Source organism: Mus caroli, unplaced genomic scaffold (assembly GCF_978045245.1).
Source record: "Mus caroli unplaced genomic scaffold, Mus_caroli_1 scaffold_1, whole genome shotgun sequence".
NCBI classification, from domain to species: domain Eukaryota; kingdom Metazoa; phylum Chordata; class Mammalia; order Rodentia; family Muridae; genus Mus; species Mus caroli.
This window is the reverse complement of record NW_028227256.1, coordinates 41868465-41893494: the sequence shown is the minus strand read 5'-3', so window position 1 is coordinate 41893494 and position 25030 is coordinate 41868465. Positions and strand designations below refer to the sequence as shown.

The 25030-nt window shown below is 38.9% G+C and overlaps 1 pseudogene; it reads right to left on the bottom strand.

The window, feature by feature from the left end:
- Window positions 1–1177: 1177 nt before the first annotated feature.
- LOC110295053 (chromobox protein homolog 3 pseudogene) lies at window positions 1178–23237 on the bottom strand (annotated as a pseudogene).
- Between the last annotated feature and the right edge of the window lie 1793 nt (window positions 23238–25030).

Genomic DNA, 25030 nt, shown 5'->3' with positions numbered 1-25030 from the left:
ATTGAATATTCTGTCATTTCTAAATTCTATAACATTGGGGAACAATTTTCTAACACATGAATTTTTGTGGGAAACATGAAATCCAAATTCAGAAAAGACCACACCAGTAAGATTGTGTATTTGAGGTTATGTTTTGGTAAAAAAAAAAAAAAAAAAAAAAATCTAGAAACAAATCTACTTAGAGGTGATTTATAACCACATATGTATAATTTAGTTTTGTACCTTCCTATCACCCTGAAATTTAACTTCATAATCTGATAATAAAATCAGATTTCTACCAAACAAATGGGTAGTACTAAAATGCTAGAGGACTTATGAATATTATGCATTCAAAAATACCTAAAGATTGATCATTAAGAGTAATCAAAATTATTGTTCTGTGCAATTTTTATTCTATCACTAGAGGTCCCAAATTCCATTGCCACTTTCATAAGTAGAACTGCAATTGCAAAAGTGAGTGGGAAGTTTGGATTGTCATTATGCTAAAGACATTGGATGTCAGGGATTGAGGACAGGAACACTAAAAGTTTTGATCAAGAGGAAATATCATGTAGGAGTTAGATGAAAACAGAAAATTGGTTAAACTCTAGAATTCTAGTGTCTTGGATAGATTTGATTGTCAACTTGGCATAGATCAGAATCGACTTGAAAGAGATAATCTTAAATTGAATAATTTCCCAGATCATATTGGCCTGTGGACATGTCTGTTATTAATTGTGTCAATTGATGAATGGTTTGTATAAGAAAGAAAGCTAACTGAGTAAAAGTGAAAGTGAGAGCAAGGGGGGAAGAGAGAGAGAGAGAGAGAGAGAGAGAGAGAGAGAGAGAGAGAGAGAGAGAGAGAGAGAGAGAGAGAGAGAGAGAGATTCATTTGGGGCAGTGCTTGTCACAGGAATAGAAAACAGAACACAAATTGATGCCAACTATACTGTTTTTAGAGAGGATTTTGGAGGATTTTATAGCTTTAAGCTCAAAAAGCTGTTTTGTACTCATAATTTAATGAATTGTTCTGTGGGAAATTAGAAGATAAGATTTTTGAGAGAATTGCAAAAATTGGTGCCTATTCTGTATATTTTCAGAAGGAAGCAAAGACTATCAGAGCCATTACTGTAATGTTTCAGATTAAGAATCTACAAAAATTTCAAAACCCAAGATCCAGATATATATATGTAAACAATTATTGTGCTTCATCTTTGGGGCAAGAATGCCAAGTCAGCCTCTCCTCGTAGAAGGCAACAACAATCTGAGGACACTTCATATTCGCCTTATCTGAGTCCTTCCATTTCATGAGAAAGATTAATTCTCCACTGCTGTCTGTGGCACCAATTATTCATTCAGGATCAAGACCTCTGGCAAAGGCCCTTGGCTTGTCAGGAGCTTCTATCTTTTTTGATTTGCTATCATCAGATGCACTGTCAGATAAAGATTTCCTTTTTGTACCATCTTTTCCTTTACCAGCGTTTTGAGACTTAAGAAATGCTTCAATTAATTCTGGACAATCTAAATTTTCTCCTAGTTCCCAAGTATTATCAGCATCTGTGAACCCCTTCCACTTCAAGAAATACTCCACCTTCCCATTCACTACACAACGGTCCAGTACTTTTTCTACCACAAATTCCTCAGACTCTGACTCTTCAACTTTGTTACTCTTTCCATTTTGCTTCTTTTTGAAATGTAGCTTTAATGGAGACCTTTTTTTTTTTTAATTTAATCAGAGAGTTGAAGAGTTCGCCGCTCAGATGCTCAGGGCCATGGATTTTGCTGAGTCTCAGTCTGTACTAAAAGGTTACTATTCATGGAATCTGTTTGATATGGAAATAGAATCGTGGTTGGAGCTGACATTGGCAATTTAAGACCTGCTGACTAAGTGAGTGAACAAAATTTGCTAATATCAATTAATGACCTGCATGCTTTTTCTTTACCCTGACTCGTTCCTTACTGGTAGGATCAAACTTTTCAGTATTTGATTAAATGAGCTAGAAAAGTAACTTTGTAGTATCAGGATGTCATCCAACTGTATATTTACTTTATTGTAAATAATATAGAACAGTGGTCAATAAATAGTTATATATTCCTTTATGAAAAAAAGAATACACACACACACACAACTTTCTGTGCTTTCCAAGTATGATGAATACTGGAAATCTGGACTAAAGAATCAGTCAGCTGTGATCACAAGCTCAGAGAAATTGAAATTATATCTGAGAGATATTTTGTCAAGTAAGCACACAGAAACTGTGGTTCAGAGATGTATAGGATGCACATCAAGTTATCAGCAGAATTTGAAAATGCTATGTATGAAACTTCTGTATTTGCATCTGAGGCTTGTCAGTGTGGGGAAAAGTTGGAGTTCAAACAGAGAGGTTCAGAGAAGCCAGTGGTAAAAGTGCTGCCTCAATTACAGTGGAGATCCCAGAATGCTAGAGATGATGCTAGGACTAAGGACAGTGGCATATATGAAGCAGAGTAGGCCGGAGCTTATGAAATGAACTATGTGTGCTGTGAGTGCCCAACCTAGAGCAGTGGGCTACCCAAGCCTTTTGAAGCTCAGAATGTAATGATTCTTAGATGCCAGACACTGAGACATAGGATTTAATTTATACTCTTGAGTGTTCCTAAGTCTGGGTTTTCCCTTTTTACAATATTTAAGTATTTACTTCTCTCTCTTTCTCTTTCTCTCCCACCTCTCTTTCTCCTTCTCTCCCCCCCCCTCCTTAATTTTATCAATGATTATTGTTAAGAAGCTTTGGGATTTTAAGAGAAAAAATGATCTTTTAAAGAGTCGATATTTTAACAGACCGTTTAAAGTTTACTGTATTATTTATAATATATATTAGTTATATTATGGCATAACAAGAGATTAGGGACAAAAAAGAAAGGAAAGGTTATGGTTTAACAGTGATGTGTTTAAGTATCAATTTGAATAAGGATAAATTATGCTGGTTACATTTTATTGTCAACACAGTCTAGAGTCAACTGGAAGGGGATCAGGAAGCATCTCACAGGAGTCAACCACCTTCTATTGAATTATTATTGGATATTGGTGGATTCTGGGGGAGCAACAGTAGTTATCTTTGTATACTGACAACAGAGCCCTACAGCTTCCAATGAATAATTCTAAACCAATGGTCACACAAATGATCCTAGATAATCTTAATGGATCACAAAGCACATACATACATATATATATACATACATACATACATACATACATACATACATACATACATACATACTTGGGAAGAGAAAAATATAAACAAATGGATTTTTTGTGGATGAAATTGACTACACCAAATTCAGTAAAAGTTTTCAAAATTCTATTGTGAAATGTGTATTTTAATAAAAATAAAATGACCTGTTCTTAATTTTAATATAAAACTATTATTTAGGTAAGATTTTATCGGTAAATATTTTATAATATATGATTTATTTGGAATTTTATTTGTTTGCATACAACAGAAACTTGAGTCTTTTAAATTAACTAATATTTAAATTAGCCCATGACAAGAAATTCAGACACAGATCTTTCAGACCTCATAAGAGACCATAGGTTCTATCAGAGGTATGCTCTGATCACTTTTAGTATCTAGCTTTCATTTTCAGAGCACAAATCAGCACATTGTGTTCTAAAAAGAAAAAAAAGGAAGTAAAAAGCAATTTCCAATCACTTTCCTTTATATGTCAGGGAATGTGATAAAACTGACCATAATTGTTATATAATAACTGCAATGTAGTATAAAGAGGTAAATTTTCTGCTTACCATTTTACTATCAGGAATAAAGCTGAAGTTCTTCTAGCAAGGGAGGAAAGGGATAATTAATAATCCTTATGTCACAAGTGTTGTATTCCACAGTTCATTTTAAATTTTTATCTACTTATAAATCATATTAAACTTTTACTTTTAGGGAAAACTTGAGAGATGATTAACATCTTTTAACAAAAATTTTCCATGTATCTATTTATTCATCATTGAGGTGCTCTTATCCCTGATGATTTATAGCCTTGTTTATATTTGTATACTTATTGGCTAGGCACAAAGAAGGAGACATGTTAGTAAGAATTCTTAGAAACTACTTCCGAGAATCATTGATAAAGTAATAATACAGGTTACACAGCCAGTGCCATTGTGGTAGAGAGTTTGTGGCAGTACTGCGGAGAAAACTTTTCTTTTCTTTCTTTTTTTTTTTTTTTTTTTTTTTGGGCTTTTTTCCTCCAATTTTTTAATTAGGTATTTACTTCATTTACATTTCAAATGCTATCCAGAAAGTTCACTATACCCTCCCCACCCCACCCCACCCCCACCCCTTGCTCCCCTACCCACCCACTCCCACTTCTTGGTCCTGGTGTTTCCCCTGTACTGGGGCATATAAAGTTTGCAAGATCAAGGGACCTCTCTTCCTAATGATGGCAGACTAGGCCATCTTCTGCTAAAAATGCAGCTAGAGACATGAGCTCTGGGGGTACTGGTTAGTTCATATTGTTGTTCCACCTATAGGATTGCAGACCCCTTTAGCTCCTTGAGTACTTTAGCTCCTCCATTGAGGGCCCTGTGTTCCATCCAATAGATGACTGTGAGCATCCACTTCTGTGTTTGCCAGGCACTGGCTTAGCCTCACAAGAAACAGCTATTTCAGGGTCCCTTCAGCAAAATCTTGCTGGCATGTGCAATAGTGTCTGCATTTGGTGGCTGATTATGGGATGGACCCCTGGGTGGGGCAGTCTCTAGATGGTCCATCCTTTCGTCTCAGCTCCAAACTGTGTCTCTGTAACTCCTTCCATGGGTGTTTTGTTCCCAATTCTAAGAAAAGGCGAATTGTCCACACTTTGTTCTTCCTTCTTCATGAGTTTCATGTTTTGCAAGTTGTATCTTGGGTATTATAAGTTTCTGGGCTAAAATCCACTTATCAGTGAGTGCAAACTTTTCTTAAGTGAGAGGACAGTAACATGGAGCCAATTTCTAAGAATTTGAATAATCTTCCCAGTGTCACCAAAGGTTTAAGAGACAAAAAAGAAGAATAACTAATTCAACAGGACTTTGTGTGTCCTAAATCTAACCTCATGATCTGTTCTTTGTGGCTAGTTTAGACCTATTTAATGTCAGATAAGGTCAGTATTAAGTCATTCTGATCAATTTTGAACTTTGGTTATTCATTTAAATTTTTGACTGGTTACAATCGGAATGGAGTGATTAAATCACTTCAACAAATGCCAGTAATGCTGAGACATAGAAAAGGAAAGTAAAAAATAATAAAACTACAAGCCCATAAGGTTACTTCTAGGAAAAGTGCTAAGTCAGAGTTTGCAAGGGAGACATGCCTAGTTCTAATGAATGCTACTTTATTTATATGATTGGCAGAAGCTAGCCCTTTCATGTCAGATTTCTGGAAAACTAGAGTGATGAAGGCATGCAGCCAACCAGATCCACTCCAGGGAAAGCTTGGTTTTATGAGAAAGAGACAGTTTTCACATTTTTTTACAATAGCTCTGTCTAAAGCATAGATCAAAGTTGCAAGCCATGTTGCGGTTCATCCCGTGCTTGAGTTTATCCAGAAACAACGGAAACATGATATCACTTCACATCAGGGAATGATCCAGAGTGGAAAAGGCACAGTTGCAATGAAAGGTTCAATCTGTGGTCAAGTCATGCAAGAACAAGCAGAGGAAAAGCCAACTGTTATACACACTCTATTTTCCTTTGTTAAAATAAAATGCCCTCCAAAGTTTGATCCATGAGGTCAGTAAGATTTGTTGAGAAAGAGAAAGTCTAACTTTTTTTGGTTATTTTATTTATTTATATTTCAAATGGTACCCTCCTTCCTGGTTTCCCCTCCTCAAGCCACCATCATTCCATCCTCCCTCCCCTTTGCCTCTATGAGGGTTCTCTTCTACTCATTCATCTACTCCCACCTCACCACTCTAGCATTCCCCTACACTGGGGAATCAAGTCTTCACAGGACCAAGGGCCTCCCTTCCTATTGATGCTAGAGATAAGGCTGTCCTCTGCTACATATGCAGCTGGAGCCATGGGTGCCTCTATGTGTACACTTTGGTTGGTGATTTAGTCCTTAGGAGCTCTGGGAGTGTAGGGTTGGTTGATATTGTTGTTCTTCCTATGAGGTTGCAAACCCCTTCAGCTCCTTCAGTCCTTCCCCTAACTCCTCCACTGGGGTCCCAGTGCTCCATCCTATGGTTAGCTGCAAGCATCTGCATCTATATTGGTCAGGCTCTGGCAGAGCCTCTAAGGACACAGCTATATCAGATTCCTGTCAGCAAGTACTTCTGGCATCAGCAATAGTGTCTAGGTTTAGTAGCTGCATATAGGATGGATCCCCAGGTGGGGTAGTCTCTGGATGGCCTTTTCTTCAGTCTCTTCTTTATTCTTTGTCCCTGTATTTCTTTTAGATAGGAGAAATTCTGGGTTAAACTTGTTGAGAAGGGTGGGTGGTCCCATCCCTCAACTGGGGCCTATTGATATGGTCTCTACAGGTTCTTTCTTCTCTTTGTTGGGTATTTCAACTAATGTTATCACTGTTGGGTCCTGGGAGCCTCTTGCTTTCCTGGCATCTGGGACTTTCTGGTGGCTACCCCTAGTTCCCCATCCCCCACTGCTACACACCTCTGTTCAATTTCCTAAACATCTCCCCCATCTCCTCCCACACCTAATCCTGACCCCCTTTTTTCCTCTCCTGATCTCTCTCCCAGATCCCTCCCTCCCTCTACCTCCAGTGATTATTTGGCTTACCCTTCTAAGTAGGACTGAAACATCCACAGTTTTGTCTTCCTTCTTCTTGAGTTTCATCTGGTCTGTGAATTGTATCATGGGTATTCTGAGCTTTTTGCCTAATATCCACTTATCAGTGAGTACATACCTTGTGTGTTCTTTTGTGCCTGAGTTACCTCACTCAAGATGACATTTTCTAGTTCTATCCATTTGCAATCAAAATTCATAATATCGTTGTTTTCAATAGCTGGCTGAGTCATACTCCATTGTGAAAATGTATCTGATATAGAAAGCCTAGCTTTTTTATTTATTAGATATTATCTTTATTTACATTTCTAATGTTATCCCCCTTCCTGGTTTCCTCTAGGAAAACCCCCTATCCCCTCTCCTTTCCCCCTGCTCACCAACCTACCCACTCCCACTTACTGGCCCTAGCATTCCCCTGTACTGGGACATAGAACCTTCACAGGACCAAGGGCCTCTCCTCCCATTGATGCCCGATTAGGCCATTGTCTGCTACAGATGCAGCTAGAGCCATGATTGTATACAGTGAGATGTTTAAGAAAATTTCTTTCTTTTCTTCTTTCTATCAGGTCTCAGCATTTAAGGTTATAAGCTAAGATTTCACTCCAGGATAGCATTTTTGTAAATAATTAGACATGTGAATTTATTTCTGTAAGGAAAAAAAATAATCACCAGTTCTTCCAGATAATCACATAATATCTATAGAATTGTTTTGATACATCACTTTGTCCCCCAAACAAAAAAAAACTTAAATAAGGTAAAAAGCTAAATCATTCCTCTTCTACTTTTTATGAAAACATATTCACAATAACTAAAATTCAAGTCTACATTTGTTAATAAAATATGTTTTGATTGTCTTGATTCCTTTATAGCTAAAATTAATAAGGATAGTACTTTGTAGCTTGATGTTGTATGCATTTTAAAATTATCATAACTATTACTTAGTATTCACCATCATGTCTGATAAGTAAACATGAAGTCCCTTTATTAATATACAAAGAAGAAATGGGTTGGAATTATGACTCAGTGGTAATATGTGCCTAACTTGCAACATACACTATTTTTAATACTCTAAATACACTAAAACAGAAGTAGGTAGGTCAAGAAAGCATAACATACTTGACTTTACTTTTGGTAGGTGACACATCATAGTAACTTTCAGAGCCTATAGTCTTTCTTCAGTTCTACTTCATCATCAAAACTGGAATGATTACAAATAACACCAAGACTCTTCTTTTCCTCCGTAGTTGCTGGACACAATATGCAAATTGATGATGAATAAAAAACAGTTTTGATAATTTGTTCTAGCCATTCACAAAGACATTGAACTTTATAATGTTTCTTTTATTTAAAAGCTTTTAGATTGTAACAGTTCAACATTTTAAAGCTATAAACTTTCAATTCTGTGTATACATCAACTTCAATATTTGTACAAGTATTATAGACTAGTTACCAAATTCCCTTCTTCCTTTTGAAAGCAGCAATGAATTGTCAATAGTCAGAGATCAGCGGGTTTATATAAAATACAAATTTAATTTGACAAAATCTGGTTTGTGTTTAGAAACTGGAAAAGGTAAATCTGAAGTGTTTCTAAATGTGAGTAAAAGTTAACATACATAATGTCTTTTATATGCCTCATAGCATTTTCAAGAAACGAAGAAAGAGATTGAAAGTAAGCTTAAAGGGATTCTTGTAAGCTCCAGGAAACCCACTCAGATCTACATCTCATGGGTCAAGTGAACTTCATCAAGATAAGAATCCCTGTCAATCACTAGACTAAGTTTCTACATGTTGACTATTCAAGAGGGTAGAATTCCTCCATTGTTTCCTGGTTTTGTGACTTCTCTACTCTAACCACCAAGACCCTGGGCCTAATGCTTTCAAATGCGCACCTAAGAAAAAGTTTTTCTTCTGAAACTACTTAACTTTATGTTCTGCTTCTAATACATATATGTATTTCAACATATTGCCAAGCCCAGGTGTTTACTCAAAAACTGCAACAAAGACAACTCCAGAGAAAGAATCCATGGGTGCTCTAGACTACCCTCATTGTCTACTGGCCCTACACTTTCCTAGCCTCGGACAGTCCCACAGACCATGAGCAGCAATAAAACAGCCAGTTCTTTCAGGACTTGACCAGCATCACAGTTTTCTTGTTTCCCCAAAGACAGAACCATCACCCCAAATCAGCAGTAAATTGTTTATAAACACAATGACCTTATTTCTGCCCCACCATCACTCCTTTCTAGTTCCTTATATTTAATTAAACCAAAATGGACGAATTTTGGTTTACAGACAATTCCACTAGGCTTCTCTCAGGAAACTAGCAACAGGAGCCTAGCCATAGCTTACATCATTACCTGCCACCAGGTGCTAGCCAGGTATGTAAGAGAATTGCTAGCACCCCAGCTCTCTCTCCATCTCCTATTCACTCTGCTCCCTACTTCAGTCTCTTTCTCTTCAGACACCACAAAGTCACCCCATGCAACAGATCTAATGGGAGAGGTTTATTGGGGGAGGAATATGTAGAGGCTACCTCTGGATGAGGTTATTAGGGGAAAGAGGATAGGGAGAGGAGACACTGTCTTTTTAAGCAGGATATTGTGCACACAGGTAGGGAGGATGCATGACTCTTGACAACAGTGAAATCGTGTCACATCTGGATGGCTGGTGATGACCTGTCCTGCTCTTGCTAGGTTACTGGAATTGGGGTTAGGGGTGTTGTTAGCATTTCTTTTTCTTTTCTTTTCTGTTCTTTTCTTTCCTTTTCTTTTCTTTTCTTTTTTTTTTCTTTTTTTTTTTTTCCAGAGACAGTGTTTCTCTGTAGCCCTGGCTGGAACTCACTTTGTAGACCAGGCGGCCTCGAACTCAGAAATCCACCTGCCTCTGCCTCCCAAGTGCTGGAATTAAAGGTGTACGCCACCATGCCCAGCAACATTTCTTTTAGGCTCCACTCAACAGTTAGCTGGCAACAGCCAGGTAGGTTAGCTTGCTGTAAAAGAGGCTGTTTGGGCTCTCCTTACTCTCTTTGCCCCCTTTTCTTTCTTTGACTCTCTCTCTCTGACCCCTTTCTCCATCTCTTGCCTTCCCTCTCCCCCTCTTTCTCCTGTCCTCTCCTTAACTGTCTTCTTCTCCTCTCTCTGTCTCTCTCTCTCTCTCTCTCTCTCTCTCTCTCTCAGTTTCTCTCTGTTTCTCTTGCTTCTCTCTCTCTCTCTCTCTCTCTCTCTTTCTCTCTTTCTCTCTTTGTCTTTCTCTGTCTCTACTCCTTTCTCCTTTCTTATCCCCCTTCCCATGCCCCCCAAATAAACTATACCTCAGAGGAAAGGGATGCCTCAGCATGGGCCCACTGAGGTACCCCTCTCCCCACACCATACCACCCTGTATAAAACATATACTTGGTTTTTAAAAACCACAACAGGTGAAGTTTTCCAACAGTTTCTTTTAAAAAGTGTTTTTATTACATTTACTTCATGTATGCACACTTGTGTTTGTATGTGTGTGTCTGTCTGACTATCTGTCTGTGTGTGCCTGTGTGGCATGTCTATGGAGAGAACAATCCACTGAAGTTAGTTTTTTCCTTCTATCACGTGCTTCCCAAGTCTGAAAATGAAAACAAATTGTCAATCTTGGCAGCAAGTGCCTTTACCTATTGAGCCATCTCTCCAGTTCTTGTAAGGAATTTCTTGGTCTCTAAATCAACATTCTTACACCTACTCCATTCAATATAATGTGGCATTTGTTTAACATTCCCCCAGACCATGAAGTGATAAAGCTTGACTGAGATCAACAAGGAAGATCAAAGGGAAGTGACATTTAAGTATCAGATCTGAAAAGTAATCTTGAAAGCCTCTGAGTTCTGCTTGGTTATATTCATCACGTAGTCGTGAAAACCTACATATTCCATTGGATTAAAAAACAGAAAATATGATACAGAAGATATGAATCTTAAGTCTTGAACATTTAGATAAATAGATCTTATGAGAAATTCCTTCCACATCTCAAGAACAAATACAGATGCAGAAATAAGAACTTTGTCTCTACGAATAGAGGGTAGGAATGAAGAAACTAGAAAACCCTTAAACAATATTTTAGTTCACTTACTTAAAGAAATAACAGAGGAAAGATATTTGAAAGTTGGGTTTAGAGTGTCTTAAATGTTGGTAATTAGTGATCAATCGGTATATAACAAGGTACATCAAACTCAGTGATTTAACTCTTCTCACTTCTTTTGTAGGTCAGAAGTCTATCCATGGCTTAGCTGGGTACTCTGTGTAGTGGTACCCTAGCACAAATCAAGTTCTAGCTGAGGCTGCTATTTTATCATTGTGATAGATGCCTCTCCCAACCTCATTCAAGTTGTTGGTCGGATTCATCACCTTGTGGTAGTATGATTGGAATCCTATTTTCTTGCCAACTCTCTGAGGGAGGGGTGCTTAACATTTGGATGTATTTCATTTAAATATTTTCTGAAAGCACTGGAATTTGTTATTTCTTGGCACTCTGCAGGAGAGGGTTTAACAGAAACGTTTTTTGGTTTTGTTTCTGGTTTTGTTTTACTGGTTTTATCAAATGATGCAAATCCACCAGAATAAAACAAATTAACATTAAGTAAAAATCAATTATTATATGCATACAGTAACAATTGATGTGTTAATACCAAAGTTTGGAGGAGAAAAACCACCTACCAAAATCATCACAGCCAAATTAATTAAAGCAAGCCATATTACAGTAAGCTTTTTTCTTCCTGTACATGGGCTGTCTCCAGCTCAGGTAGGGATTGAAAGGTCAGAATTAGATGTAAGGAAGACAATGTTTTTATAGTTCAGGGTTAAGTGGTTTCCTAATTGGGGGGGGGGGGGAATTTGTCAGACAAAGTAGGTCAGGTTACAAGAACAGAGCTTAAGAATAACAAGTTAGAAATGCAACCTCCCTAAACAAAGGCATGGTCTTAACAACAGGAAGCCATAACAAGGGATTATGTTATAACTCCAGAGATTACCAGATGGCTAAAGGCAAATGTAAGAATTTTACTAAGAGAAACCAAGACCACTCATAATCATCAGAACCAGCACTCCCACCTCAGCCAATCCTGGATACCCCAACACACCTGAAAAGCTAGACCCAGAGTTAAAATCATATCTCATGATGATGGTAGAGGATATCAAGAAGGACTTTAATAACTCACTTAAAGAAATACAGGAGAACACTGCTAAAGAGGGACAAGTCCTTAAAGAAAAGCAGGAAAACAAAACCAAACAGGTGATGGAATTGAACAAAACCACACAAGACCTAAAAAGGGAAGCAGACACAATAAAGAAAACCCAAAGTGAGGCAACACTGGAGATAGAAAACCTTGGAAAGAAATCTGGAACCATAGATGAGAGCATCAGCAACAGAATACAAGAGATGGGAGAGAGAATCTCAGGTGCAGAATATTCCATAGAGAACATGGGCACAACAATCAAGGAAAATGCAAAATGCAAAAAGATCCTAACTAAAAACATCCAGGAAATCCAGGACAAAATGAGAACACCAAACCTACGGATAATAGTAGTAGATGAAAATGAAGATTTTCAACTTAAAGGTCCAGCAAATATCTTCAACAAAAGTATAGGAGAAAACTTCCCAAACCTAAAGAAAGAGATGTCCAAGAACATACTAGAGGCCTACAGAACTCCAAATATACTGGACCAGAAAAGAAACTCCTCCTGACACATAATAATCAGAGCAACAAATGCACTAAAGATAGAATATTAAAAGCAGTAAGGGAGAAAGGTCAAGTAACATATAAAGGCAGGCCTATTAGAATTACAACAGACTTTTCACTAGAGACTATGAAAGCCAGAATATCCTGGACAGATGTTATACAGACACTAAGAGAACACAAATGACAGCTCAAGCTACTATACCCAGCCAAACTCTCAATTACCATAGATGGAGAAACCAAAGTATTCCATGACAAAACCAAATTCACAAGAATTTCCAAGAATCCAGATTTCCAAGAATCCAGCCCTTCAAAGGATAATAACAGAAAAACAAACAAACAAACAAACAAAACAAAACAAAATACAAGGACGGGACCTACACCCTAGAAAAAGCAAGAATGTAATCCTTCAACAAACCTAAAAGATGACAGCCACAAAAACAGAATGCCAACTCTAACAACAAAAATAGGAAGCAACAATTACTTTTCCTTAATATCTCTTAATATCAACGGTCTCAATTCCCCAATACAAAGACATAGACTAACAGACTGGGTACACAAACAGGACCCAACATTTTGCTGCTTACAGGAAACCCATCGCAGGAAAAAAACCAGACACTACATCAGAGTGAAAGGCTGGAAAACAATTTTCCAAGCAAATGGTCTCGAGAAAAAAGCTGGATTAGCCATTTTAATATCGAATAATATCGACTTCCAACCCAAAGTTATCAAAAAGGACAAGGAGGGACACTTCATACTCATCAAAGTTAAATCTTCCAAGAGGAACTCTCAATTCTGAATACCTATGTTCTAAATGCAAGGGCAGCCACATTCATTAAAGAAACTTTAGCAAAGCTCAAAGCACACATTGCACCTCACACAATAATAGTGGGAGACTTCAACACACCACTTTCATCAATGGACAGATCAGGGAAACAGAAACTAAACAAGGACACAGTGAAACTAACAGAAGTTATGAAAAAACTGGATTTAACAGATATCTACAGAACATTTTACTAAAACAAAAGGATATAGTTTCTTCTCAGCACATCATGGTACCTTCTCCAAAATGGACAATATAATTGGTCACAAAACAGGCCTCAACAGATACAAAAATATTGAAATTGTCCCATGCATCCTATCAGATCACCATGGACTAAGGTTGATCTTCAATAACAACTTAAATAATAGAAAGCCAATATTCACAGGGAAACTGAACAACACTCTACTCAATGATACCTTGGTCAAGGAAGGAATAAAGGAAGAAATTAAAGACTTTTTAGGGTTTAATGAACATAAAGCCACAACATACCTGAATTTATGGGACACAATGAAAGCATTTCTAAGAGGAACGCTCATAGCTCTGAGTGCCTCCAAAAAGAAACTAGAAAGAGCACTAACACCTTGACAACACACCTAAAAGCTCTAGAACAAAAGGAAGCAAATTCACCCAAGAGGAGTAGACAGCAGGAAATAATCAAACTCAGAGGCGAAATCAACCAATTGGAAACAAAAAGAACTATTCAAAGAATCAACCAAACAAGGAGCTGGTTCTTTGAGAAAATCAACAAGATAGATAAACTCTTAGCCAGAATCACTAGAGGGCACAGGGACAGCATCCTAAATAACAAAACCAGATATCAAAAGGGAGATATAACAACAGATCCTGAAGAAATCCAAAACACCTTCAGAGCCTTCTACAAAAGGCTATACTCAACCAAACTGGAGAACCTGGATGAAAAGGACAAATTTCTACACAGATATAAGGTACCAAAGTTAAAACAGGATCAGATTAATTATCTAAACAGTCCTAAATCCCCTAAAGAAATACAAGCACTCATTAATAGTCTCCCAACCAAAAAGAGGCCAGGACCAGATGGGGTTAGTGCAGAGTACTATCAGACCTTCAAAGAAGATCTAATTCCAGATCTTCAAAAACTATTCCACAAAATAGAAGCAGAAGGTACTCTACCCAATTTATTCTATGAAGCCACAATTACTCTAATACCTTAACCTGTTGATACATAAGCAAACTCAAAGACAAAAACCACATGATCATCTCGTTAGAAGCAGAGAAAGCGTTTGACAAGATCCAACACCCATTCATGATAAAAGTCTTAGAAAGATCGGGAATTCAATGCCCATATCTAAGCATGATAAAAGCAATCTACAGCAAACCAGTAGCCAACATCAAACTAAATGGTGAGAAGCTGAAAGCAATCCCACTAAAAGGAGGGACTAAACAAGGCTGCCTGCCCACTTTCTTCTTACCTATTCAACGTTGTACATGAAATCCTAAGCAGAGCAACTTGACAACAAAAGGAGATCAAGGGGATACAAATTTGAAAGGAAGAAGTCAAAATATCACTTTTCCAGATGACATGATAGTATATATAAATGACCCTAAAAATTCCACCCAAGAACTCCTAAACCTGATAAACAGCTTCAGTGAAGTAGCTGGATATAAAATTAACTCAAACAAGTCAATGGGCTTTCTCTACACAAAGGATAAACAGGTGAGAAAGAAATTAGGGAAACAACACCCTTCACAATAGTCACAAATAATATAAAATAGCTTGATGTGAATCTAACTAAGGAAGTGAAAGATCTGTATGATTAGAACTTCAAGTCTCTGAAGAAAGAAATTAAAGATCTCAGAAGATGGAAAGATCTCCCATGCTCATGGATTGGCAGAATCAATATAATAAACATGGCTATCATGCCAAAAGCAATCTACAGATTCAATGCAATCCCCATCAATATTCCAACTCAAATTTTCAACGAATCAGAAAGGGCAATTTGCAAAATCATCTAGAACAACAAAAAACCTAGGATAGCAAAAATTCTTCTCAAGGATAAAAGAACTTCTGGTGGAATCACCATGCCTGACCTAAAGCTGTACTACAGAGAAATTGTGATAAAAACTGCATGTAACTGGTATAGTGACAGACAAGTAGACCAATGGAATAAAATTGAAAACCCATAAATGATCCCACACACCTATGGTCACTTGATCTTTGACATGGGAGCTAAAACCATCCAGTGGAAAAAAGACATCATTTCCAACAAATGGTGCTTGCACAACTGGTGGTTATCCTGTAGAAGAATGAGAATTGATTCATTCCTATCTCCTTGTACTAAGGTCAAATCTAAGTGCATTAAGGAAGACCACATAAAACCAGAGATACTGAAACTTATAGAGGAGAAAGTGGGGAAAAGCCTCAAAGATATGGGCAGAGGGGGAAAATTCCTGAATAGAACAGCAATGGCTTGTGCTGTAAGATCAAGAGTAGACAAATGAGACCTCATAAAATTGCAAAGCTTCTGTAAGGCAAAAGACACCATCAATAAGACAAAAAGGCCAACAATGGTTTGGTAAAGGATCTTTACCAAATTAAATCAGATAGGGGACTAATACCAATATATATAAAGAACTCAAGAAGTTGGACTCCAGAAAATCAAATAACCCCATTAAAAAATGGGGCTCAGAGCTAAACAAAGAATTCTCAACTGAGAAATACTGAATGGCTGAGAAGCACCTGAAAAAATTCTCAGCATCCTTCATCATCAGGGAAATGCAAATCAAAACAACCCTGCGATTCCACCTCACACCAATCAGAATGGCTAAGATCAAAAATTCAGGTGACAGCAGATGCTGGCGAGGATGTGGAGAAAGAAGAACACTCCTCCATTGTTGGTGGGATTGCAAGCTTGTACAACCACTCTGGAAATCAGTCTGGCAGTTCCTCAAAGAATTTGACATAGTATTACAGGAGGATCCCGTAATACCTCTCCTGGTCATATATCCAGAAGATGTTCCAACTGGTAAAAAGGACACATGCTATGTTTATAGCAGCCTTATTTATAACAGCCAGAATCTGGAAAGAATCCAGATGTCCCTCAACAGAGGAATGGATGCAGAAAATGTGGTAAATTTACACAATGGAGTACTACTCAGCTATTCAAAAGAATGAATTTATGAAATTCCTAGGCAAATGGATGGACCTGGAGGGCATCATCCTGAGTGAGGTAACCCATTCACAAAAGAACTCACATGATATGTACTCATTGATAAGTGGATATTAGCCCAGAAACTTAGAATAGCCAAGATATAATTTGCAAAACACATGAACGAAGAATGAAGACCAACGTGTGGACACTTTGCCCCTTCTTAGATTTGGGAGCAAAACATCCATGGAAAGAGTTACAGAGACAAAGTTTGGAGCTGAGATGAAAAGATGGACCATCTAGAGACTGCCATACCTGGGGATCCATCCCATAATCAGCCTCCAAATGCAGACCCTATTGCATATACCAGCAAGATTTTGCTGAAAGGACCCTGATATAGCTGTCTCTTGAGAGCGCCCGACTTGCCAGCAAGAATGATGCCACAATAAGATCCTTCTGCACACGTTTATTGGGAGAGCTCAATTACAGAGGCGAAAAGACCCCTGAGCCCAGAAATAGCGCTGCTTATATAGGCCTAGGAGTGACGTGTCCATACCTGATTGGTTATGCTACCATTACCTCATTAATATGCCTCGGGACATGCAGTGACTCGGCAAAAAACTCTTATGCACATGCGCACATTGGTTGTTTACCCATAATCATGGGCAGTGGCCAGTGGTAGCCAGCGCCATCTTGTAATGGTGTTTGCAGCTTCCCACATGTCCCCCTTTTTATTTTAATAAAATGATGCTGGACTAGGCCTATGCAATTATGTCCATCCGCCATGGCTCCTGTTTTAGGTCGTTCCTCTATGTTACAGCCTTACCTGTCATAGTGTAACCCTATCGCCACCAGGCCCCGTGTCTTAGGTTGGTCTGTGTATGAGGAAAGTTGCCCATCTGGATACCTCGATGCTGTGTGACAGTAATTGCTAAATGACCTAGGGCGAACTCTGCAAAAGAGGCCAGCCAAGTTTTTTAAGGAATGAATTAGCGGAGAAATCATGATCACCCTATCGCGTGCAATGAGGAAACCTCAGCGATGTGCAAGGGCTGATCAATGATCATTGAGTCTCTCTCATCTCAGTGCAATGGATCCATAAATCCATGGGGTGCAAGAGCAGAGAACTCAGATGCTGACTAATTCTTGTGCATAGATAACCAAACTTCAGGGGAGGCGCCGTTTTCAATGGCTAAAAGTGCCTGAGTTATAATCACCTTGTCACGTTTTTGTTGTGTTCTGAATTAGCAAACCAACCAAAGTATGAACACCAGTCCACAGCATATGGCAGCACAAAACAAAATTACTCCCACCCATTCCTTAAAGTAAGAAAATGCAGAGGTAAGCCAAGAGGTGAAGTCTCCAAGGGTCACTGGTTCCACTCTGGTTCCATTAAGGTTCAGGATCTGTATCTGCAGCTTTGTCTGTAACCTTTCCAGCTCCTGCGACCAGTTCCCCTTCAGATAATTCGATAAATCTGTACGTTTAATGAAAGAATTGTTAATATACCTACGGGAGTAATGCACATATGTGGAGTTGATGCCACACAACTCATTTGTATGACATCCATCATCGGTTCCATATTATGTTGTAAAATATCTACTCTTTGATTCACTAACATTAGTCCTGAGGCGATCCACCCTTTGCAGGGTAAGCAGTGCCTCAGACGTTTTTTCTGTTATCTGACTTATGGTATCAGCAGTATTGACTTGATAGGCCATAGCAATTCCTGCGGTAACTGCGGATGCTGCGGACACTGCAATGGCAGTAACAATGGCGGCTGTGATTCCAAAATCTCTCTTCCGCCAAATAAGACTCGAGACTGGGAACTTCTCTGGATCTGCCTCAACAGGCACAGGGACAAAGGTTGGTAAATGTACCACTAAGGCTAAGAAATTAGTTCCATTCCAGCATTGTGTCAAAAAACAAGTGACATTTGTACAATCTAACCATTCTGTATTATTTTGAAATTCAGCCAATATAAAGAAAAATGGAGGATTAACACAGACTTCTACTGGAGAAGTAGTCATATTTCTGATAACTCTATTGGATGTCACATTATCCAAATGAGTAGACATATTGGAAAGTGTGGCAGAAACATTCAATATCTTATGAAAGGTTCCAGTCAGCAGTGCAAAGGCTGACAAACTGGTACTAGCACCTGCCTCATTACTTAAAATCCACTGGTAATATGGCCAAATATTTTTCTTTTCCTGTAACATCTCCTTTATCATTCATTATAGAAAAAAAATCAATGGTGGTGACAAAACAAAACCCTTTGCTATTTCTTTCCGAGGAAAAACATTTGATTGACAAGGTGAAAAAACTATAGGAAATGCAAGGTCTGGATGACACCAAGGCATGCTGCGTATAGCAGTAGCATTGCCAACAGGTCATCGTGATCTTTTGGGAATGGTTACATTTCCCTTTATCATGATAGTGGTGATGTTTATAGGTGAAGTTACATTACTTCCAACATCACTTGAGCCTGATTGTGCTTCTTGAGCAATTTGCGTTAAAGCATTAAATAACACTCCAGATCTCACTTTATTTTGGTAAATGGGATCTGCTCAATTAGAGATAATCTTTTTCTTTAAAAATATACAGGGTGTAAAAGGTTTATCCACATTATGCACAAAGCATAGTGTATAATTTAAATGAAAACTCGTACTATTATACACCCATGGCTCTTGAGGAGTTTGTCGTGCACAAGGCACATCCAAAAACATTGTGTTGCAAAAAACAAAGGCATGGTAGAAGAATTGGAATGTACTGGTAAAGGTACTGGCCATGATCTTACTATGGCCCACAAAAGCATACTTATCCCAGTCTCAATCATCAGGAGTAAGAATAACAGGATCATTTTGAGATTCATCTTGCTCTTTCACGGTCCTTGTCAGTGGCATCGGAACCCAAAGTGGATTATCTTCACCCTGTGGAAAAACACAAATAGCTCTCCTGGAGCTGATTAATATGGGATTTGGGCCATACCATTTATTATCAAGGACATTTTTCCATTTGACCATTTCATTGGGCGGTTGAGGCCATTGTCTGTGCCTTTCAGCTGGTGATCTCCCAGCATCATCCAATTTTAAGAAATTAAGAGTAAATATTGTAAGGGATAGAGCCATCTTTGGCATCATAGCCTCTATTCCCCCTTTTTGTTTTTGTAAATATTGTTTCAAAATACAATGATCTCTTTCAATGATGCCTTGGCCCTGTGGATTATAGGGAAATCCAGTAATATATTTCACTTGCATTTGTTTGCAAAATTGACTAAATTTAGAAGAAGTATATGCAGGACCATTATCTGTCTTTAGCACTAGGGGCTTGCCCCATGCAGCCCAAGCCTCTAAGCAGTGAGATATGACATGAACTGCTTTTTCCCCTGTCAAGGGAGAGGCATGTAGGACACCAGGACTGGTATCAATGGACACATGTACATATTATAATTTACCAAAAGCTGGGATATGTGTCATCCATCTGCCAAACATCTAGGGGTCGCAATCCACGAGGATTAACTCCCACTGAAGGTGCGTTAATAAATTCTACACATTTACCACACTGTAGGACAATATCTTGATCTTCTGTTCATGTGAGCTTAAACTTCTGTCACAGTGTAGAAACAGGGATGTGATAAAGTTGATGAAAATTCTTAGCACCTTCTATAGAACTTTGTGATAGGAAAACCATATCTCTGGTGGCTGAATCAGCAATTGCATTTCCCTTAACCATAGGTCCAGGTAAAGATGTATGTGCTTTAATATGTTGAATATAAAAGGGATGGTCACGCATCAAAATACAATCTTGTATTTTCATCAAAATTTCAGATACTGGACTAGACTGCTTAAAATTTCCGGCAGTCTCTAATGCTAATACAGCATTAACTACATAAACAGAATCAGAGATAATATTTATGGGCATAAGGAACCTTTTAAAAACTTCTAAAACCACCAAACATTCTACCAGTTGAGCGGCTCCTGGTGTAAATTGCAACCTTACAGCCTTTTCATTAATCACATAACTTCCAATTCCTGTTTTGGATCCATCTGTATAAATATCAATAGCTCCCTTTATAGGGGTATTAGCCATCACCTTCGGAAAAATCACTGGATGCAATAGCATAAAATGTAAAAAAGGATGTTTAGGATAATGATTATCAATTAAACCAGAATAAGCACATCTAAGAATGGCCCATTCATCTATAGTAGCACACAATATTTGCATTTGTGCAGCAGTATATGGAATAATTATGCTATCAGGCATTTTTCCAAAGTGACTAATTGAATTTTTTATACCTTTATGGGCCATATTTGCCACCATGGTGGGATAATGCTCTATAGTCTTATTAGGGGATATATGTGGATGTATCCATACTAAAGGACCATCTTGCCATAACACAGCAGTTGGCAAATTTATGCTTCTTAATATGCATAGGCAAAAAGGTTCTTGCTCATTTATATGATTCAACTGTGCCTTTTGGATAGCTGTTTCTTCCTTCCTAAGAGTTTCAGAAGCCTCAGGTGTTAGTTGTCTCAATGAGGTAATATGTGATTCTCCTTCTAAAATTTGAAATAAAGGTTTTCAATAGTGGCTCCCAAAAAATGACTAACATTAGACTGCTGTAACTTTCCTGGTGCAATAATCAAGCCATTATTTTTTAAAGTTTCATTAAGCAAGCCATAAGCTTGCTGTATACTTTCTTCTTTAGGTCCACAAATTACAATATAATTCATATAGTGACTTATTTTCAAAGAGGGGAAACCATCTCTAACTGGTTGCAAAGCTTTTCCTACATATAACTGACATATGGTAGGGCTATTTGCCATTCCTTGGGGCAATACCCGCCATTTATACTTTTTATCAGGCTCCATATGATTAATAGAAGGCAAGGTAAATGCAAATTTAGGTTTATCTTTCTTATTTAATGGAATGGAAAAGAAACAATCCTTAATATCCACCACTATAATTCTCCAATCCTTAGGTAGAGCTGAGAGTAGGGGGAATCCTCTTTGTACAGGACCGATAACTTGCATTTGTGCATTAATGGCTCTTAGGTCATGTAACAATCTCCATTTACCTGACTTCTTTTTTACAACAAAAATAGGGTTATTCCAGGGTGATTGTGTGGGTTCTACATGCCCCAGGTCTAATTGTTCTTGTACTAATTCTTTAGCTGCTTTTAACTTCTCAGAGGGTAAAGGTCACTGAGGCGCGCCACGGAATGGGCAAAGGCTCCTCAGTGGCCCCTAGGAAAAACCCAGCCCTTTCCTGTGGCTTTAACTGGAGAAACTCTACCTTGTAAATTTTTTCCAAGACCTAGTCCAGGTATATATCCCATTCCTTTCATCATTTCCTTGATTTTCTGAGAGTAATCATTAGTCAGTATAAGGTTGAAAAAGCCCTGTCCCTCCTTCTTATGCAAACTAGGAAGAACCAACAATTGAGCAATGTGATCTCCAGAAGAAATGGCCACAATACCTCGGGGTGCAGAACACATAATCTTAACTTGTCCCTCATAATCTGAGTCTATAACTCCGGAATGTATCACCAATCCTTTCAAAGTAGAAGAGGACCTACCCAACTACTAGTAGGCCCACTGTATCCTTCGGTAAGGGACCTCTAAAATCTGAGGGAATAGGTTGGCACCCCATTTGTGGTGTAAGAATTACTCTGGAGGTGGCACAGATGTCCAATCCTGCTGAACCCAGAGTGGCTCTCCTCGGTCTTTGGGTGGCCTCATGGACACTGTGGTCTGAAGTGTCCCATACATTTGGGGTTTTTAGCTGTTGCGCTTTAAACTGAGGTATTGGCCTTCCTGTTACAACTCTGGTTGATCTGCATTCATTTACCCAATGTCTTCCTTTCCCACATTTTGAGCAAATGCCTGGTAATTGCTTTTTAAACCTATTCTTTCCATCCTTTGTACACTGCTTTTGCACATGACCTGTTTTCTTGTGTTTGTTCATGTTGTTTAGAATGACTCCAACCCTGAGTTCCCAATTTTAAGCTAACTTTCTATTACCTGTCCCTTTAAGAGCTCCATTTGCAATCGGCTCTCAACAGGGCTTTTTCAGCTGTACTTGACTCCCAGCCACAGTGCTCATCACTTTCTGCTGTGCAAAGAGAGACTACTTTTTAAACAAGTTAATGGATGGACAGCCAGCAGATAAAGTTTTAACCAATCATATTTTTCAACATGAAACACAGAGCAACAATCATTCAAACAACACAACAAAAACAAACATGAATTGACAGACATACGGACAATTTGGTGCACCAAAAACAGATAATAGACAGACAGGGAATAGAACTTGGTGTCTCAAAGGGACCCAGATATCCTAACCAGAGCTAAGAATATCTCCATAGGAGCCAGAGAGGAAGGAGGATGTCTCCCGTTTTCCTTCTGTTCCTAGGAGAGCTCTGAAATAGCTTATTTTCATTTTTTCTCTTCTTATGTTTCTTATTTTACTTATATTTCTGCGCGCACCTTCTTTTTCATTTCTCTCTGTTTCTGATATGCTTCCCTGGTGCTCCTGCAAAAGACCCTACCCTTCCTTAACAGCTGGCTCACATTTCTTGTCCTGGATTGACTGGCCTTAGTCAGCTTCCATAACAGCCTTGTTCCTGTTTTCATTTTTCCTTCTGCCTCCTCTCTAGCTATCTCTCTCCTTAACTTTTCCCAACTAGGTAGCATCAGCAACCCAGTGGGGGCAAACCAAAGAGTGAGTCTATTTCTTTTAAGAACCCTCTCACTGTACTTTCAGAAATCTTTAAACCTCGTTCTTTGAGCAAGGCTTGCACCGGCTCTACTAACGGCTTAGACTGGCCAGTACCCATACTCGTCCTGGATTAAAGCATCCTTGAGGTACTCACTTATCTACGTGAGGTTTTTAGCCCCAAGGTCGAACCACGAGTTTATCTACACTCGCTTTATGATCTTATGTGTCTGCGGAGCTACTCCCAGCAGATACACTCGTGTCCAGGGTGGTAAAAATTAAGGCAATAGCATAATATCAAGGCTAAGAAAGAAAGCATGCAACACAACCCCAGCAACAATTACCGGACCTACTGCGTAAGAAAGCATACCTCTCAGAGACTCACAATAATTTCTTCTTACTTATAGGTACCACTGTTCCCCAGCTGAAGAGTTCTGAATCCACGCAGTTGAATCCTTCTCAACAGTCTGTGTTGTGGGAAATTTCATTAACCGCTCCTTCCTCGTGATGCAGTTCTGAATCCTCCCTGTAACAGGGGGTCTTCGCTCATGCCTGAAGATGTTACTTCCCGGGTTTTCGGAACCATTTGTGAGCACCCGACTCGCCAGCAAGAATGACACCACAATAGGATCCTTCTGCACATGTTTATTGGGAGAGCATTGACTGCGTAGGCGAAAAGACCCGGAGCCCAGAAATGGCGCTACTTATATAGGCCTAGGAGTGACGTGTCCATACCTGATTGGTTATGCTACCATTACCTCATTAATATGCCTCGGGACAGGCAGTGACTCGGCAAAAAACACTTATGCATATGCGCACATTGGTTGTTTACCCATAATCATGGGCGGTGGCCAGTGGTAGCCAGTGCCATCTTGTAATGGCGTTTGAGGCTTCCCACAGTCTCTTGTGAGGCTATGCTGGGGCCTGGCAAACACAGAAGTGGATGCTCACAATCAGCTATTGGATGGAACACAAAGCCCCCAATGGAGGAGCTAGAGAAAGTACCCAAGGAACTAAAGGGGTCAGCAACCCTATAGATGGAGCAACAATATGAACTAACCTGTACCCCCGGAGCTCGTGTCTCTAGCTGCATATGTATCAGAAGATGGCCTAGTCAGCCATCGTTGGGAAGAGAGACCCCTTGGTCTTGCAAACTTTACATGCCTCAGTACAGGGGAACACCAGGGCCAAGAAGTGGGAGTGGAGGGATTATCGGGGTCTTTTGAGATAGCATTTGAAATGTAAATGAAGAAAATACCTAATTTAAAAAAACAACAACCCTGAGGTTCTACCTCACACCAATCTGAATTGCTAAGATGAAAAATTGAGGTGACAGCAGATGCTGGTGAGGATGTGGAGAAAGAGAAACATTCCTCCATTGCTGGTGGGATTGCAAGCTTGTACAACTACTCTGGAAATCAGTTTGGCAATACCACTTCTGGGCATATAGCCAGAAGATGTTCCAACTTGTAGTAAGGACACATGATCTACTATGTTCCTAGCAGATTTATTTATATTAGCCAGAAGCTGGAAAGCACCCAGATGTCTCTCAACAGAAACATGGATACAGAAAATGTGGTGCATTTACACAATGGAGTACTACTCAGCCTTTAAAAACAATGAATTTATGAAATTCTTGGGCAAATGGATGTGTCTGGAGAATATCATCCTGAGTGAAGTAACCCAATAACAAAAGAACACACATGATATGCACTCACTGATAAGTGGGTATTCGCCCAGAAACTTAGAACACCCAACATACAATTTGCAAAACACATGAAACTCAAGAAGAAGTAAGACCAATGTGTGGATACTGCATTCCCTATTAGAATGTGGAACAAAATACCCAAAGAATGAGCTACAGAGACAAAGTTCAGAGCAGAGTCTGAAAGAACGACCATCCAGAAGCTGCCC